The following is a 13,585-nucleotide window of genomic DNA, read 5'->3' on the forward strand; positions in this document are numbered from 1 at the left end:
GTCAGAAGACAAATGTTAGTGACATTTTGCTTGTAGAAATATGGCTATCACACACTGTAATGTGTGATTTTGTAAAATAATTTTACTTTTTGATTAGTGGGATCAGCTGAACCAAAGACTATATAATATGTATGGTACTGCTCCATGGGCAGAAGGTTTTAATCTTTAGATCTTTTTAGTGATCTCCCAAATGTAGCTTACAGGAGGCAGTCAGAAGGGTGAATGAAAAAATTTGAATTCATTACCATTCTTGGGGGAAACAAGTGCTGGATCTGGTAATGATGATTGAGAAACACAGAAGATTTCTAATTATAAGTATATGATTTTTATTTTGGTTTTTAGTAATGTATGGGAATTTACTATTTTTTATTTATGAGTGCTAAGGTAAGAACCCTTTTAAATTATTGTACATAATATGTGTTCATAAATATTATGACCATTAAATATTATTATAACTAGTTTGAGCTAATGGCTACAGTTTCAAATAAACACTAACCTGTCCCAAAGATCTTTAAATATGCTTCTATGTTCCCTTTTCTATTTGCTTTCTGAACAGTGAACAAAAAATTTAATTGATGTATTTTTATTTTATTTTTTTTAAGATTTTATTTATTTGACAGAGAGAAACACAGCAAGAGAGGGAACACAAGCAGGGGAGTGGGAGAGGGAGAAGCAGGCTTCCTGCCGAACAAGGAGCCTGATGTGGGGCTGGATCCCAGGACCCTGGGATCATGACCTGAGCCAAAGGCAGACGCTTAACGATGGAGCCACCCAGGCACCCCTAATTGATGTATTTTTATATGTGTGGCTAATTAGTATGTGGCTGAAGAACAGGAGTGTGCTGCTTGCAGTATATATTAGTGCCTCTGCCACTTTTCCAAATATTAATAAACATTTTAATATTTCATAAAGCAGGCTCTAAATTATGAAAAATAAATCTGACCACTATTAATACCCAATGGGACACATTAAAAACAGGGGACAATGTGAACTACTATATAGCTGAGTACTTAACTCAAAAATCATAATTTCTTAGTGATGTTGGTGACCTCAGTGGCGCTTAAGAGAGGGCTTGGACTTTCTAGAGAACTGGTAGGTCATGAATTTGAGCAATGTTGAGAAGGATAAAAATACATGTTCAATTCAGCTCACTAGTAAATCAAAAAGAAACAGTTGCAGAAGCTGTCTGAAAATCATAAGGTCTGACTAATTCTATGCTTTAATCCATCATATGTCAGGATTTTCTCTAAGTCTTAATACTGTATCACTGTTTTCAATCATATCTTGACAAGTGCCAGGAAGGAGGGCAACACATGGACAGGAAAACATTTCAACATACATTTGTTTCTAAATTGCAGGCAAAAAGCTGAATATAATGATGATGCTTCACTCATCTTCCAGCTCCCCTTTACATAGGAATATTTATGCAAGGATATGCTCAGAGCATTGTGAGTATAATTCATAATCAGTGGGTTGAAACTGAATATTTAAGTGTGTACATAGGTATTTGAGTGTTGGAACTCATAAGGTTGAATTCAATACAAGTATTTCACAGAAACTGATGAGAAGACTCTACATTTATCTTCTTTTAATCCAAAATAAAAATAGGAAAAAAATTATTGATCTCATACGGTTTTGCTGGATCCTAAAAAAAATCTTTTGTTCTTTAAAAAATGGCATAATATTTTCATGAATATGGTTAGATATGCAAATTATAGAGTGGATTTTTAAAATTTCTTTTGATTTATCTATGTCTATCATTAGTCACTTTTTTTTTTTTTTACCATATACTGCTTTTTCTTTTAGTACCATTATGTGTCCTGTTGCTAGTGATATTTTATACAAAATATATTTGATTTTCCATTGTTTTCTAACTCAATACGTTTTTAAGGAATAGTCATCATATTTGCATATAATCCAGTCAATTGCCCAAGTAAAATATTGTAATTTGTAGATAGATCATAACTGTAAGTGACCTTTCTGTCAGAGGACTTTGCACATTTCCATAACACCTATTCCGTCTTCAGAAGTAAGCTTTCTGAGAAGGTCTCCCTGATCCCACAATGCTGGAAAAAGAGGGGACTGTGTGATTTACTTTTCCAGGTTGCTCATGCACATGTATGACAATTTGCAACTGGCTGGAGTTCAGCCAGGGCGATGGCCCAGGGGCATTGGCTTTTCTCTATGTAGATCTCTCCCCATGCTGATTGAACTTCTTTATTACATACATCATGATAGCTGGATTCCAAGAGTGAGGGTCCAGTAGACAGGAGGTGGAAGCTGCCACTTTTTAAAAGTTTGGCATAGGGTCAATTCTGCAAAGTTCTCCTGAAAGATGTCTTATAGCACCATGAATCTATTCTTCATACCTCCTTTTATGACTTGTCATTATACAGATATTTGAGTGACTTTTAAAATTTTCTGTCTCCCCATTAGATTATAAGTGTTATGTGGGTAAGGATCTTTGATTTCTCTCACTACTGTGTCTCCAGCATTTAAATCAATGGCTAGCATATAAAGATGATCAATAGTATTTTTTATGAATAAATGAAATAAATTCAATATTTTGTTCATTTACTTGGGCGAGAAGCCATGTTTGTGTAGTGTTAAATTGATATCAGAGTCTGACTTTTGATTGAATGAAGTAATTCACTGTATTCATTAGAAAAACTTTCTTAGTTTTTCCAAGTTGAATAGACCATTCATTTAAAATTTTCTACCCATCACTGAATTTCTCTTTCTAGGAGGATTTATTTTCCTTAGTCTCAGTAAAGTGTACTTAAAAGAGTTTGTAGCCAAATTTTATATTAATTTAGATGGAATTAATAATGGGAATGAAAATATAATTTTATATAATTTTTAGTTTTTAAAAGTATTTTCATCATATTATTATAGTATATACAATCAATTAGGTATTAGACCAGTGGTTCTTGACTTGGCTGCACATTGGAAAAGTATAAGAGCTTTAAAAAGTACTAATGCGTGGATCCCACCCCCAGAAATTCGGATTTAATTGGTCTGGAATACATTCTGGAAATTTGTATTTTAAAAGCTTCATAAATGATTATAATGTTAAACCAAGGTTGAGACCCACTACTTTACCCAGTTCTTCTCAACCCTGCCTCCTTGGTATGCCTGGATATTAATGGGGCTTAGCTATTTTTTTAAAAACCCTATGTGATTCTACTTTGGAGTCACAGCTGAGAATCACAGCATCAGACAGTATTATTTGCCTTTTATATTTATTTCACATCAGTTTGTATCTTTTGGAATACATTTTTTCCCAAATAATATATGTGTGGTTTAAAAAAAAAACCTCTACCTATTTCTTATTATATATTTTGCGTGGTCACATTATTAATATTTGATAATTAATATATGCTTAGTATCATTGTTTATATTAAATACAAGTGAACCCATTAATTACATTCTTAATATAATTTATTTCTTGTCTCTGAAAATGTTATGAATACTTTGCTATGTGCTTATTACACTAATGGGTTACACCAAACATGTAGAATAATTGTTTAAACCACAACTTTGATTTGCCTAGTTCAGTGACTGAGATAATTGAGCACCGGGTCAACTAGTGAGAATAGTAATGCAAAGTAAATAGTTGCATACATGATGTAATTTGAAAAAGCAGATTTCCCAAGAGATAAGAAGTAAATGCTACTGTTTTCTTAAGGCCTGAGCCTGAAACACAATGTCACTTCCAGTGTATTCCACTGTTCAAACAGTTGAGGGCTCAGATTCAAGGAGTGGGGATGTAGACTATACTTCTCAATAGGAGGACTATGAAAGAATTCAACCATTTTCAAAATTGCTAAATGAGCACACTGAAAAAGTGCCAGTAGTTACTTTCTTTTCTTATAATATGGTGAACTATGAACCAAGGTTGAGCCTCTTACTAAAAGCAACTACAGCTTTGAATATTATAAAAACGTCATCTTAAATGCATCAGATTGCTGATAAGAAATAAAGGAATAGTCAGGCCTAAGACTAAATGAAGGTGCATACTAAAAGAAATACGTGAGACACTGAAGCTGCTTTTTGTCTTGAAGGCATTTGCAAAGCTGAGTAAATTAAGTTTCATAAGTCTCAGAAATATGACATAAAAATACAAGGTAGGAAGTTAAATAGGAGACTCTCTATAAAGCTGCAAGCACAAAAGCCCACCCTGGTATAAAGGCAAACTGGAAATAGCAAACTACCCGCCCCCCCCAAAAAGAAAAAAAAAAAAAAAGAAAATTGCTCTGTTCTGAACATTGGTGCTGATCGGAGGTATAAAAACCTAATACTGAGATTAAACAAAAATTAGCTGTTTTTTAATCCATAGTGAAGTCCCAGTATTGTGGTAACCAGAAAATATCCTTAACATTTCAATGACTATTTAAATCAGAGAATAGTCATACAAAACAATAGCATAGAAATTAAAAGAAAAAAAAAAGTCAAAGTCAATAGCACAAAAAGGTAAATTGAGAAAAAGAAGCCAGACACAACATTACACATAGTCTGTAATACAATTATATGAATTTCAACAATAAGCAAACCCAAACTATATTGTTTAGGGATACAAAATTAGATGGGAAAACTGGAAATAAAGCAGTAGATGAATCCTACAAAAATGAGAATAGTTTGTATTTCTAGTCAGATGAGAGAAGGTTTAAATCAGTTAAGACATTTAAAAATTACAACATTGTTAGGAGATTTTAACTCAGCCTTCTTAGTATTTGATAAATCAAAAGATGAGATAAATATAGCTAACTAGTTAAGTCAGAGAATTTAGAAAATTTTTTGGATAAAGAACTTCATTTTCTATAAATCAATCACATTTCTGTACTTGAGAAAACAAATAATTATGATACAAAAATACAAAGAATATAAAGTATCTGGGAATGATTTAAGAGAAGTTATGCATGTCTTTTATGTTAAGAACATTTTGAAGACATTGAAAAAGTACCAAATAATGGATATATTAATCATGTTTATTGATTAGAAGTCACAGTATTATATTAGTGGATTCAAGAAAGTCTAAAAAAAAAAATCTTAACAGGCTTCCATGTAAGTAAGTATACTTGTGTATATGTAATTTGATAAACTTATTTGAAAATTTATGTGGATGAGCAAAGGGCAAAGAATAACCAATTAATCAATAAGTAGAACAAGTGGGGAGACTTGCTTTTTTGTATACGCTGTAATTATTTTATTACTACAGTAATTAATTCAGCAGTTTAATGGTGAAGGAATAAGCAAATTAGTGAAGTGAGAGCATAGAAATACATCTACAAAAATAGTAATCTGATTTATGCAAACTAGTAGCAAAAACATTTTTGATTAGATGAAGTTAGGATACGTAATTTTCTATATGGAATGAAAATGAAGTTGAAATCCTACCTCTTTTCATGTACAAAAATCAATTATAGTTGTCTTAAGAACTTAGATGTAAAAGGCAAACTACAAACTTTTGTAAAAACCATATGGGAGAATATTTTTAAGCTATCAAGTTAAAGTTTTCTTTTTTTTTCCTCCAAATTTTTATTTAAATTCCAGTTAGTTAACATACAATATAATATTAGTTTCAGGTATAGAATTTAATGATTCAGTACTTATATACATAACAGCTAGTGCTCATCACAACTAGTGCTCTTCTTATTAGCCATCACCTATTTGCCCCATTCCTGCCCACCTGCCCTCCAGTAACCATCAGTTTATTCTCTATAGTTAAGAGTATGTTTCTTGGTTTGCCTCTCTTTTTTCCCCATGTTCATTTGTTTTGTTTCTTAAATTCCACATATGCATGAAATCATATGGTATTTGTCTTTCTCTGACTGACTTATTTCATTTAGTGTAATAATTTCTTGCTCCATCCGTGTCATTGTAAATGGCAAAATTTCATTCTTTTTTATGGCTAAGTAATATACCTGTGTGTGTGTGTGTATACACACCACCTCTTCTTTATCCATTTATCAGTTGATGGACATTTGGGCTCTTTCCATAATTTGACTGTTGTTGATAATGCTGCTATAAACATCGGGGTGCATATATCCCTTCGAATCAGTATTTTTGTATCCTTTGTATAAATATCAAGTAGTGCAACTGCTGGATTATAGGGTAGTTCTATTTTAGTTCTATTTTTAACTTTTTGGGGAGCCTCCCTACTGTTTTCCAGAGTGGCTGCACCAGTTTGCCTTCACACCAACAGTGTAAGAGAGTTCCCCTTTCTCCACATCCTCGCCAACACCTGTTGTTTCCTGTGTTGTTAATTTTACTCATTCTGACTGGTATGAGGTGATATCTCATTGTAGTTTTGATTTGTATTTCCCTGATCATGAGTAATGTTGAGCATCTTTTTATGTGTCTCTTAGCCATCTGTATGTCTTAAGGTAAAAAATTTTCTTAAACACACACACACAGAAACCATGTAATGAAAAGGTTGATAAATTTAGTGACAATAAAGGTAAGAACTTATGTTAATTAAGAAGCATCATAAATAGAATGAAAAGACAATCCACAAATTAGAAGAAAATACAGCAAATATATCTGACAAAGGATGGTATTAAAAACATATAAAAGAGTCATGAAATCAATAAGATAAATGTAAACAATATAATAAAAAATGGTCAGAAGACTTGAACATGCACTTTACAAAGGGGAAGCCAAAGCTGCCAATAAACACAAAATAAGACTACAATGCAATAACACTTAACACTCAACAAGGGGGCAAATATTAAAAGGCTAGAAAATACAAAGTTATGGTAATGATGCAGAACAACCAAAATCATTATACCCTAGTACAACTACTTTAGAAAACAAGTTGGATTAACCTCATGAAATTATGCAGAATCATTCTTATGCCATTGATTCAACTCCTATACCTGAAGTAAGAGATATGTACAAAAAGCTTATAGCAGTAATGTTTTAAAAAGAAAACAAGTCTTTGAAAATCAACCCATCAATCTTTCAACAGTCAAATGAATAAATGGATTTTGTTGTATTCACATAGTGGAATATATAGTAAAAATACGTAGTAAAAAACAAATGAACTAGAGCTACATCCATCAGTAAGGCTGAATTTGCAAAAAATGTAAGTCTTAAACAAAAGAAACAAGGAGAATACACACCATACCATTGAAGTAATGCAGACCTCAAAAAACATGCAAAAGTAAATAACAATGTTATGAAAAGCACAAATTTTGTATAGTTATTTCATCTAAGAAGAAAAGACAGTAATTGGCTTTAGGAAGGGGTAAATAAAAACTTTCAAAGTAATGATAATTTTTTCTTTCTTAACCTGGTTGGCATATACATGGGTGTGATATGTGTTTTCTTTTTTCTTTTTTTTTTTTTTAAAGATTTTATTTATTTATTTGACAGAGAGAGACACAGCGAGAGAGGGAACACAAGCAGGGGAGCGGGAGAGGGAGAAGCAGGCTTCCTGCTGAGCAGGGAGCCCGATATGGGGCTTGATCCCAGGATCCCGGAATCGTGACCTGAGCTGAAGGCAGATGCTTAATGACTGAGCCACCCAGGTGCCCGTGATATATGTTTTCTTTATCCCTTATAAGTATAGCTTTATTTTAGAATTTTCCAACATTTACTAAACACCTTTTTAAACGGAGTGCTAGATCTGGGTGTTATATGTGAGTTATGAATCACTAAATTCTATACCTGAAACCAATTTTACCATATATGTTAACTAACTGGAATTTAAATAAAAACTTGAAATTAAAAAGAAAAGATACAACCTAAAAACAACAACAACAACAAAATACAGGGAGTGCTAGGTTAGCCGTTAATACCTCTCAGGGTTGGAAGGTTTTATGTATGACAGTGTTCTGCCTATAGGAGAATTGCTCAAATGCTAGAGGAGTCACTATATTACTAGTATTTTGAAGTCTAGCTATTATGGCTGGAATTGTGTTACCCCTCAAAATATATTGAAGCCCTAACCCTCAGTACTTCAGGATATAGGATCATTGCAGATATAATTAGTTAAGACAAGGTCATACTTGAGTAGGTTGGGCTTCTACTCCAACATAACTAGTATCCTTACAAAAAGATGCCATATGAGGACACCACATACAAGGAGAATATCATGTGATGATAAGGCAGAGTTGGAGTTGTGCAGCTACAAGTCAAGGAACGCCAAAAGTTGCCAGCAAAACACTAGAAACTAAGAAAAGGCAAGGAAGGATCCCTCTACAGTTTTCAAAGGGAGCATGGTTCTCTTGCCAACAGCTTGATTTTGAACTTTCAGCTTCCAGAACTTTGACACAGAAATTTCACTTGTTTAAAGCTATCCAGTTTGTGGTACTTTGTGATGGGAACCCTAGAAAACTAATACATGAACAAATTACTCATTGAGTCTTTGCAGGAGGAACCGTTGCTGGCCTCTCCAGAAAATAAGGATAGGCAGTAACTTATGTTCATTTTGCTTGGAGTTGAAGAGGAAGAAAGACAATTATAGTTTTGACAGCCTCTTGAATATAATATATGCAATGATAATGCATTTTTAAGTCAGCTCTTTCAATTTATTTTGGATAGGTATTCATATGTTTAAAAATTCAAAAGGAAGAATATAGTAATACAGTCTATAAAGTCTCCTAGCTCCATCAATTACTTATGTTTCTTTCCAGAGATAGTTAGGCACGTATTAGCACATCAGCATACACACCATTATTATACCATTCCTTTTTTCATTTTATACTACTGTATACTCTGTTCTTTATTCTTTCTTTTCCATCTAATTTTGTATCCTGGAGATCTTTTCATAGAAAAAAAAGTGCTTCCTTTTTCTCATACTTATAGCTACATGGGCATCCAACAATTTTTAAGCCAGTGATATATTTAGACCACTAGATTTTTTCAAATATTTTACTTCTGCTGTTAAAAAGAGAAGCAAAGTAATGGAAACTTTTAGGTAAAGAAGACTGAGTGAAGTTTCATCACAGATTTTTGCTCCCCTAATATATAATAAATAAGTGATAAAATCTTACACCAAAAACTTTGAAAAATGATGACCAAAGAAAGAAATAGAAGTTTCCGTATCAAAATATATTCTGATTCTGTTGGCATCCTCATCTCCATGGCAGAAGGGTAAATGAAAACAGAAGAGGAACTGACAAAATCCTGGGGTTTCTCACTGAGAGCCCTGGTTTGGGGAGATGCAGACTGAAAATGTGAATAGGCAGTGTGGGACAAAGTCAAAATTAAAACTTTGGGAGTAGGATCTCACCACTGTAAATGGTTTCTAGGAAATTACCTTTTTCCAATGAGTCAAAGTCTTTTATAGCAGGAAATACCCCTGGTTGTATGGATTGTGCATTACAAGAATTACAGAGATAAAATAGAAAACAGTTTCCTTAGAAGATGTGCAGTTATTTTCTTGTAGCCTCTTCCCTTTTTCAACACTACAAACTCAAACTGCAGATAAATGGATAGAAAACCAGATCTTGTCCTCAAACCGTAGTCTGGATAAAATGTGAGAGTGTCAAAGAGAATTAACCCTCACCATGTCAGAGAATATAAATGTTAAGATTAGAGGTACATACATTACCAATGGCAAGGTTTTAAAAAATGTCCAGGAACTAAACAAACATATTATAGCAAAATATTGGGTAAACAGAATATAGCAATTCACAACAGATGAAATACCCAGTCAAGAAAATCTATTGTTCTAGGAAGGGAAAGAAACTTTCCAAGTATGTTTTGAGCTATACAGAACTTAATAAAAATACAAAATCAATAAAACAACAGGTTCAAAAACAAGACACTAAACAAGAGAGTAAATGAAAAGGGAAATTTCAAGGCTAGTAAAAATAATCAAGTTCAAAATACCAACATTTACAGGGGCGCCTGGGTGGCTCAGTTGGTTAAGTGTCCAACTCTTAATTTCAGCTCAGATCATGATCTCAGGATCCTGAGACTGAGTCCTGCATGGGGCTCTGCGCTCAGCAGGGAGTCTGCTTCTCTCCCTCTCTCTCTACCTTTCCCTCTGCCCCTCCCCCTGCTTGCGCATGTGCACATGTGCTCTCTCTCTAACATAAATAAATCTTTAAAAAAAAAAAACAAAACACATCAACATTTAGAGCTCTAACAAATAAATTAGAAACAACAAGAGGTAGGAAAAAGGGTAAAATGTTGAATGTATGCCCTGGGTGAAATACTTAATAATAAATTCAATGAAAAAAAAAGATTTTAAAAGTTACAGAAGATGAGAGCTTTGGAGGGCAAAGATGATCTCATATAAAGACGATTGCTGACTCTGAAGTTGAGAATCTAGATAATGGACAAGAAAACTATAAAGAGAGGGCGCCTGGGTGGCTCAGTTGGTTGGGCGACTGCCTTCGGCTCAGGTCATGATCCTGGAGTCCCTGGATCGAGTCCTGCATCGGGCTCCCTGCTCGGCAGGGAGTCTGCTTCTCCCTCTGACCCTCCCCCCTCTCATGTGCTCTCTCTCATTCTCTCTCTCTCAAATAAATAAATAAAATCTTTAAAAAAAAAAAAAAGAAAACTATAAAGAGATAAAAAAGGGAAAAATTCCTCCCAAATTAAGACAGATATTAGAATGATCTTAGATAAATTATGGCCTTCAGAGAAAGACTTTTTTAGACATCTAGGAAGGAAAAATATTCCTGTCTCCTGCAATGGCTGGAAAGCAGGAAATCATAAGTATCACAAATTTCTCCATGACGACTTTCAATACCATCTAGAAAGCCTATAAAATTCTGAGGGAAAGCAAAAATGACCTAAAAATATTTACATAGCTAAGTTATCATTTATAGTAAAAGCAACATTTAGCTGACATTCTCAAAGAAAAGAACTCAGGGACTATAGTCCTATGATCTTTTCTCAAAGTAACTATGCATTGATGAAGTCTAAGTAATCAAAAGTGAATCAAATAAGAATTCAGGAACAGAAACAGATTTGTAATGAGTGTAGTAGGCAGAATTCTAACATGTCCCTCCAAGATACATGTGCCTTGCTTTATATGCCTTATATAATCCTCCCTCCTTGAATATGGATGGATCAAATAAATATGATCAGGTATTACTTTTTTGATTAGGTCATTAATCAATTAACTTTGAGTTAGTCAAAAGGCAGATTATCCCGGTGGGCCTGTTTTTATCAGGGGAATCCTTTAAAGATGGGAAGTTTCAGAACCGTTCTCCTGGTGGCCTGAAAGAAAGCTGGCTCCCTGGAAGCTTGAAGAGCAGAACATCACTTCCATAAGGAAAATTTTAAGGTCTAAATTTAGGGAGTCTAATATAGCTAGTTAAGAATTTTAGAAAATAAAATTGTTTGGCAAAGAAGAGCTGTAATGATTCTTATGTGTATATAGGATTTTTCAAAGGGATAATAAGCAGTACTGATGTAGGAAAAGATGTTAGGGTTTGAAGCCAATGGCCAAGAAAGAGTTCTTGAAACATCTTTGGTGCAAAGAGATGTTTATTAAGGCACAGGGACAGGACCCATGGGCAGAGAGAGCTGCACTGGGGTCATGAGGAGTGGCCCATTTTATACTTTCAAGTTGCGAGGGGGTTAGGGATAGCGTAAGTCTAAGGAATTTTGGAAACAAGGTTTCCAGGACTGTGAGGGGACTAGCTATTGTTGGGAAAGGGTTATTTATTACTGTCTAATAAAACCTGAGTCATGAGATATATATCGGTGGGTCATATGCTTGAGGGATGATTGCCAACATGTATCTTGGGGGGTAGAGATAAAGGAAGTTTCCAAAAGAATTTTCATATATTACAGGAGACTCACAGGATCCTGGGGGTTAGGCTAAGATTGCCTTTTGCCCCTAGCAAAGTATTAATATCAAGATAGTTGAGTCCCTAGAGGAATGTCACTGCCCGTTTCAAGGACTTGTCAGTGGGCTGTAGGTGGTAAGGAAATTTAATAATTTTTCTTCTGCCTTTGTTTCCCACATCAGTACCAGTATATACATGGCATTGTTTAGCTTTAGGGTCCACTGGGGAAAAAGCACTGCTTCCTTTTCAGAGGTGAATTGCTCTTCCCATCCTCCCTGGAAACAGAGGACAAAGAGTTAAGTGACTGCATTTGAGCCTGCCTTTGAAACTGAATTTAATCAGGCATTCCTCAGGAGGCAGCTGCCATCAAGGCCAGGGTAGTAGGTCTAAATGCTCTTTGTGTGTGTGCTCCTTGTACTGTGTGCATTTTGACCTGGTGTGGAGCTATGCTTCAAATGAGATTTCTCAATTAAAGTGAAACAACTTAGTCTAGAAAGTTCAGTTTCATAATGATCGTATGGAGCTTCCTCTCTTGGCATGAATCTAATGATACAATATCAGAGAACTAATTCATCATTCATTGACTCCAAATAAATCTACTTTCTCCACCCAGGAACATTGCTTTTCCAAACTAGTTGTGTGAATTCTTCTACTTAAATAAAGTACATCATGTCAGCATAGAATGAATATCAAAATCTACACAAATCCCTACCTACTTCCAAGATCATCTCTCACCATAGGGCATTAAAAACACAGAGGGATATAACAGGGCCTTAGCTAATGTAATCAACCACCCTGATCTCTGAGGCAGGTTTCCTGAGTAGTAGACAAAATGAGAAGCCTGATAGGGATGCAACTAAAGAAGTGAGCACAGATGGTTAAGGAATTCATGACACTCTTTCTTGTACTTTTATCCTGAATTTTCTTTTCTCATAAATACACTTCCTAACTTTGCTCTGCATCTATACACAGGCTTGGAATTCCTTTCACACAGTTCTTTCTTCTTATTTTAATATGTGTCAGGTTAGTCTCTTTGCATCTTTTATTCCCTAATGAATTTTTCAAAAATAATTTTTTGTGAGTAGTTGGGGATACTGGCATGATTCTTGTTTTTTTCCTTTTATTTTATTATTTTTCTTCATGAGTGCTTTTACTTTTAATAATGATTATACCATAGATTTCCTTTCACCACCTAAAATTGAAAGGAACCAACAAGTACTTATTTCTCAAGAAATGTGTCTTATTTTTCTGTGTAAACAATTCCTCAACCTAAAATGATAGCTCTGGAGCAAGCTATGTTTTATTTTACTATGGATAAATAAGCAAACGGTAAAAGCCTCCGCATAGTTTTTAAGAGAGAATTATTCAAATTTTATCAGCAAAGAACAACAGCAGAGATAATACCAGGGACTCTCGAGGAAAGCTGGCCGCTTAAGGCTGACCCACTGTAAGAGAGCACTCTTTTGGGAAATCTCATTCTCTCTGACCATTCTAACACTTCTTTCTGACTTCTTGTTAATATCTAGACACACATCATGCTTTATACCTTACACATTTCATCACTAAAATTTAAAAATATGAGAAACCAAAGAGATAAAATTCAAAACCAGGATTCACCTTGAGAAAAAACAAAAACAAAAAGGTAAGGAAGTGCAAACAACAGCACCCTGGTTTTGGCTTTTTGTTTGGCTAGCATTCATCTCTCATTTATAGAAAGGGGAGAATCAATATTTCATGAATACTTTTTGTAAAGATAAATTTTGAAAGGATATTAAATCTAGTGATGATTTCTAAATCTAGCTAATAGCAGGCTTATCAAAAGATAGGTA

This window comes from Phoca vitulina, unplaced genomic scaffold (genome assembly GCF_004348235.1).
Source record: "Phoca vitulina isolate PV1807 unplaced genomic scaffold, GSC_HSeal_1.0 scaffold9, whole genome shotgun sequence".
Taxonomy (NCBI): Eukaryota; Metazoa; Chordata; class Mammalia; order Carnivora; family Phocidae; genus Phoca; species Phoca vitulina.